We start from the raw sequence: 7,398 nt of genomic DNA, 5'->3' as shown, positions 1-7,398 counted from the left end.
TGTAATTTATATGTTATACGAAATTAATTGTACCGTTACTTTAAGGTTCCTTTCTAAAGCGTACGTGAAGTATTCCTTTAAATTTGGGTGGAATCATAAATTTGCATTTTTTAAAATTTGGAGTCAAGTTTTAATTAAAAAAAAACACTTAAAAAATAAGCTAGATATTATATAATTTTTTTCAAGGGGAAGGTGGGCCATGGGCATTACCGCCCGTTATATCCCTATCAAAAACTTTAGAAAAGCTTTCAATTTTCGAAAGTTATACGTGGATATTAGAATCCTACGATAATGACTTGTTTTGATTATGACATTTGATTATGATTAAAATGTATGTTATTATCTCTTAAGAGTTGTTGCGCAATAAACTTTTTCGAAATACCATTAAGGATTGGGGTGCCTCCGTCCTTGACCAGGAGCTTCACGTTCGAGTCTTGAATATAAACTTGCTTTTGTTAGATAACACTTTTTACTTTACATTACATTCCTCGTAGTGCCGTCTTTCCCTGAACTCTACTTAAATGTGAGATGCTTTACGCACTTGACTATCTTTTTTACTTTACCGCATATATGAAACTATTCCGTGCAAATTTATTCGGGTCCTAATATTAATACTGGATAACATAACATTTTTTTTTTTTTTTTGTAGAAATAATTGGTAAAGTTCAAGCCACCACTTGACCACTATGGGAAATGCTTGCTACTTTAGCATGCTTAATTAAGTCTTGATAATAAAGACGGGTTTTGATAGTGATATTCAATTACTCATGCTTTTTCCTTTCTTTTATTTACTAGTATTAGTATCCGTGCGGATGCGCGGACACTAATCATGTCAAATATTTAAGTTATTTGGATTGTATGTAAATAATCTTAAAATTTACACTTTCTCAGTAAATATAGATAATCATTGGATATTAACTACATGAAAAAAATTAACCATTTCTTCTATTTTTCTTTTTTGATACCATTCTTGCCGGTGTCATTGGATCCTAAGAGTAGTTAGGAAGCAAAATAATAACTCATATTTATGGCAAAACAATCAAATGTTGAGACAATGAATGACTCTTTGGATAAGGCTTAACTCTTTTACTACTACTTGAACTCTTATTTGGTGTGTTGATATCTCTTAAAAAATATTTCTTTCTTAAAGTTTCAGTTTCTAAAACATTATTTTTCAATAATAATTATTTTTATAATAATGTAATTGAAAATATTATTCTTAATTCAAAACTCATTTTAGTTGGCTATCTAAAAATATAAAAAAATTCTTTAGCTAGTGAATTTTTTTTACTCCATTTTGATATTTGACATTAACCATGTTAAATATCTGAGTTATTTGAATTATATGTAAATAACCTTAACATTTAAACCTTCTAAATAATTATAGATAATCGCCAAATATTAATTAAGAAACATACATGAAAAAAAACTAACATTTTCTCAATTCTCGTAGTAATAATTTTATTTTTGCACTATTCTCATAGGTGTCATTGGAACCTAAAAATAGCCACAAAGTGAAATAATAACTCATATTTATGGTAAAGCACAAAGGTTGACACGATATAAACGATTGATTACAACGTGACTCTTATACTACAACTTGAACTCTTATTTGGTATGATTTTATTTTTCAAAAAACATTACTATTTTGAAATTTTAATTTTTAAAACATTATATATATTATAATAATGATTATCTTTATAATGATGCCAGTGAAGATATTATCCTTAATTTAAAATTTACTTTAATCGGCTATCTAAAAATTTAAATGATTCTTTGGCCGGATTTATTTCAGTATTGACTCCACTTTAAGTTTATCGATATCTCTAGCCCCAGAATTTGAATTTCTAATACCCTATATATACAACAATTTTGTTCTTTAAATCATTAAATGTTAAATTAGTTGATTATTCTTATAAAACATTGCATATATTATCTTAAAATTGTCAAGTAGTTTATTTTTCGACGCCATACTTGGCTTAACCTTAATGCAAATGTAACGACCCGACCGGTCGTTTTGAGAATTTGCATTTCGCTCGCAAGTTCTCAGGCATGACTAACCTCGTATGATGTAATATGACTTGTGTAAATCGTCGGTTTTGGTTTTCAGGTTAATCGGAACAGATATGGAAAAATGATTCTCAACTTGAAGCTTTAAATTTGAAAGGTTTGACCAAGTTTTGACTTTTTAGTATTCGATCTCGGATTTGGATTTTTATAATTTGGTTAGCTCTGTTAGGTGATTTTGGATTTGGGAGCGCACCCGGAATGTGATTTGGAGGTCCGTGGTAGGTTTAGGCTTGAATTGGCGAAATTGGGAATTTGGCGTTTCTCGGCCGGCAGTGGAAATTTTGATATCGGGGTCGGATTGAAATTCTGGAAATTGGAGTAGGTCCCTAGTGTCACTTGTGACGTGTGTGTAAAATTTCAGGTCATTCGGAGGTGATTTGGTAGGTTCCGACATTTCGGAAGTTTAGGAATCCTTAGGCTTGAATCAGAGGGTGTTGGTGTTTTGATTATTCTTATTTCCTCAGCTAGTCTTTCTTTGTAGTACTTAGGGAGACCCTTGACTCTCGTAAAGATGTGAGATTATTACGGACCTTTTGATGTCCTTCCTTGCCTATAATCATCCGTAGTTGCTTACCTACGTGCCCTTGTGCTTGTAGGGTTGCTTCTAAACTGATATTTCGACTGCCTTCCCAGGGCACTTTCTTTTAACCCCGTAACACTTATACGGTAACTTTAACTAACCCGACTCCTATTTGAATATATCTCAAGTATTATAACGACATTACTGCGGGCTGAATTCCCCCTGTTGGGGTTTATTACCTTTATCTTGCATGATCTGCTGATTTGTCTGCAACCTCTTGTTTAGTCATGACTAGGCTCTTCCTGAATCAACTACTAACTACTCGTCGGCCTATTCTCATTTCCATATTCCGCGTAATCTTTCTTGGGTTATTTCCTTGTCTTAACTTACCTCACGTACTGGCTCTTTATCTATCAATAACATCCCGGGCAGGAAGCCTTACTTCCCTTCTTTTTTTTTGACGTCGTGCTTACATAACGTTCTGGAATCATAGCATATCTATAACATTTGGATAAGTGCAATCTCATCCCTTTTCTCATTTTTATCGCATTCTTCCTTTATTATTCCATATTCTCCCCTTTAAGGGAGTGCTAAGACTTCGAGCCATGACGACCTGCCTATAGATGTTTTTCCTCTTCATCTTTAGCGTTCTTTCACATCATCAATGACCCTTACTCGCCTTGCGGTAATCCTTATGTAGCAAGATAACAAAATTTCTCACTCGCGACGGTGACACTTAGTGTAATTGGCACATACAGTCCCTTAAGCTTAACTTTGCTCATATTGCTTGCTTTAGGAAAGCGTCTCCCTGAACGACCATTCTCTGAATTTATCATGGATCTTCTTCTGTTGTCCATTCTATTATTGCCGGAATGCCATATGAAATTCTCATGATGCTGACTATTATTAAATCACTCAGTTTCTAATTCATGTTTAGTTTATCTTATTCACCAGTCCATACTGATTTCTACTACTCTGGGGTCTAACTTTTCCTTCTATTAATCACGTTAGAGTCGCGAACTTATTTCTCGAAATGAGGATGTGACTGTATGACCTATACTCTTTTGTTGTCTTAAGGCCCATCACCTCTCGTCTCTTTCTTCATTTGACTATTGATTCTGTAACACTCTACCGTTGCCATCCATGTATCACATCTCACTCATAATGCTTCATTATCCCTCTTCGTACTTCCCTGCTAATATTTCTATCTATCACTTTATTCTGAAAATTTGAACAAAACATTCTTTTGCTTTTAGCTCCCATTGCTCCATCCATTGGCTCTTCGAATTTCCAAACATTCTTTCTCTACTAGGGACGGGAGCCACATTAAAGTAATATTTATCCTTTCTAGGCTTTTTGTGCCTATCTTTGTAGTACTCATATCTAGCTGTACTATTTTAGAGTGCACCATCTGGGTGTCTTACAAGGAGATCCATTAGCATATTTGTAATGTCCTTCGGAAATATCAACTAACGCAAACCATCCATTCATCATTTTGGGTTACTCTAACCCCAGCCGGATCCTGCTATCATGTCCTTTTCTTAAACAATATCTGTTAGCTCCCATAGGGCATGACTGATGTGGCCAATTATACCTCTGTTACTGTTGAAGGTAACTGAAAATGCTTATATCTCTCTTCCTGAATGGTAAATAATGATAATCTTTATTAACTTGGTACCTCGTACCCTTCTTCACCTTGCTCCTTTTACTTGCTGCAACTCGTATCTAACTTCCGATTTCGTTATTTCTTTTTACCGTAAGAGTGGATAAGTATTATTTCCTAAAAGTTCCTTATCGGGAACCGTAAACCTTTTAGTACATGCATGATCTTCTAAAGACCTCTCATTTACTCATCATACGCAAGATGCAAAATCGAGTTCCTCTAACTCAACGCTTCCACAACTATACCTCTTATCGATCGTCTTTCTGAATGTAGGCATCGTCTTATTACGAATAAAATAGAAGTTCAGAATTTGAATTCTTATAAGTGAGCTCTACCACACGATCTAGAGTAAGAATAAAGAGTGAGAGTCCTAAATGCCTTGTAGCCTCCTGCTTATAAGTGTGGTGCACAACACATCCATAAACAAGACTCTACTAGACACGGCTTGTAGACTCCCTAGGACAGAACTGCTCTGATACCACTTTTGTCACGCCCCGAACCTAGGGGGCGAGACCGGCACCCAGTGCCTCACCTATCCTTGCATACCAACTTGCAACTAAGGGACTCTGAACATATGATGTCATACTTTGTCCATGGGCCACATTGCAAGACAACTGCAAATGCTGACTAAATGTCAATATAAAACTGGGCCGACAAGGGCGTCATAACTGCTACAACTGGCAAACCAACAAAATATACATAAAAGGCCTACCAGCCCAAGATACTGCACTAACTGACATGATATGTCTACAAGCCTCTACTGGTGGATATACTGTGATCGGAACAGCTCCTCGACCTACTCATAACATATATACATATATACACAAGATGTATATAAAGCTCTAGACCCGGCGACTCCGAAAGGCATGGAGCTTAACGATCAAGCTGAACTAGGGCAACACTTAATGAGGACCCGTCTGTCTGTCTGAACCTGCACACATGAAATGCAGCGCCCCCAGAAAAGGGATGTCAGTACGAAATAATGTACCGAGTATGTAAGGTAATATACTGAAAGCTGAAACTGAACTGATAATATAATAAGTGAAAGTAACTGAAAGTCAAAGATAATCTGAAGATATGCTTACCTGCTGATACTGACTCAATTCTCTCAATATAGTAAGTAAAATAGTTGTCCGGCCCTATAAGGCTCGGTATATATATATATATAATTGCTCTGTCGTAGTAGGCTCGCTCATAGGCTCTCGGCCATACTAGGCTCTGTATCTCGACCAATTGGGCTCGCTCATAGGCGCTCGACCGCAGTAGACTCGGTATATAACGTACCATCTGATCAGAGGTTGCCCAATAGGGGCATGCCAATCGATTATAGCTCGATGGTAATGAAAATACTTTAATACTGTATGTATATACTCTCTCCTCTCTTGACTGGAAGAAGAAAATACTCAATTGAATATGAAGTCCCGGTAAAGAGAATATTGTAACTTGCGAGACTAGCAAAATATACGTAAATTCCGGGATATGAATTTTTCTTTATGCCTCGTTATCAAATTTGTGTAATGACGAGATCATGCCAAAATGAAGGAAGAGCTTAGCCTTCACATACCTGGAGTAGGGAAAAATCCGTATGATATTCTTGGAAAAGATTGAATCCTACTCCCTTAGAATCGCAAAATTTTACGTTGCTACAGCTTTAACAATTCACGTTGGATTGGTTGAAGAATTCGTTGCTTAATGAAATATTCAGAACCTGGTTGAAGTATTTGGAAAAAAAGTGTTTGGAAATGAGAAAGTTGAAATTTCTAATAAATGGCTAACGTTCTTATTATCTTTTAGTACTGTCCTTGACTCTACTTTGGATCATTGATCAGAATGCCTAATGTTTTTCCCCCACTTCTAATTGCAATGTTACTTTTAAAAGTCTTAAGGTTTGAGGTATCTTGTAATTGATTTATTAGGATGCCACCTACTAAGAAATGACTAAGAGTCATTTGCATAATAAGAGACTTGCTGCCACGTAGGGGTGGAGGAGTTTTTTTTTTTAATCTTATCCAATAATTAATTAATTAACTAGATAATATTCCGCTACCCGGTAATTAACCAATTACCCGCATAATTAAGAATTGACTCAACTTACTTAAAATTCTACTTATTTTTAATACACTTTATACGTCCTACTATCATGGTAATATGGTACCTTATATGGTACTAGTCCATAAATATCAGGTATTATCGCTCGCCCGTATTTTATCCCAACATGCCAACTTGGACGAAAATTCATTTTCTTTGACTTGCTTCCCCTCTCACCTTCACGAATTTACTCATCACTTGTTTGAAATATCATAATCTTTATAATCTCCAAATATCCTTTTCCTTGGACTGATGTCAATTACCTTACGACAAATTCAACGTACAATACTACAGGGTTCACCATCGTCGTAATTTAATACTGCGAAGCGTAACATTATCGTAATGTAATACTGCAATGTGACGACCCAAAGGGTCATCACCTGTTTTCTCACTCATTCCGTGTCTCCGAGGCCTTGAAAACCTCATTTAGGCTTGCCTCTATTTGCGTGCGCAGTCCGGGCGCGTAGCCGGAAAGCTTAAATATAAATTTTGTGTAAAAATTGATGAATTTTGATAATAATATGAATAAAGTTGACTCTGGTCAACATTTTGGGTAAACGGACCCGGACCCGTGATTGGACGATCCCGGAGGGTCCGTAGAAAAATATGAGACTCGGGCATATGCTCGGAGTCGAATTCCGAGTCGAGAGCCCGAGAAATAAATTTTTCTGTGAAATTGTTTTTCAGAAATTAATATGGAAATTTGAAAAGGAAATTGATCAGAACGTGATGGTATCGGGCCCATATTTTGGTTCCGGCGCCCGGTACAGGTCTTATATGTAGTTTAAGCGCTTTCTGTGAAATTTGGTTGAAATCGGACTTCATTTGACGTGTTTCGGACCTAAATATCTAAAATTAAAAGTTTATGAAGTTTGATGAAAAAGTGATGATTTTGAGGTTTAATTCATTGATTTTGATGTTATTTTGGCGATTTGATCGCACGGTTAAGTTCGTAGGATGTTGTTGAGTTAGTGTGTGTGATTGGTTAGGAGCTCCGAGTGCTCGGGAGTGTTTTCGGAGGTGTTCGGGGTAGTTTTGGACTTAGGATGATAGCAGA

The sequence above is a fragment of the Nicotiana attenuata genome, chromosome 10 (assembly GCF_001879085.1).
Source record: "Nicotiana attenuata strain UT chromosome 10, NIATTr2, whole genome shotgun sequence".
NCBI lineage: Eukaryota > Viridiplantae > Streptophyta > Magnoliopsida > Solanales > Solanaceae > Nicotiana > Nicotiana attenuata.
This window is presented reverse-complemented; position numbering follows the sequence as displayed.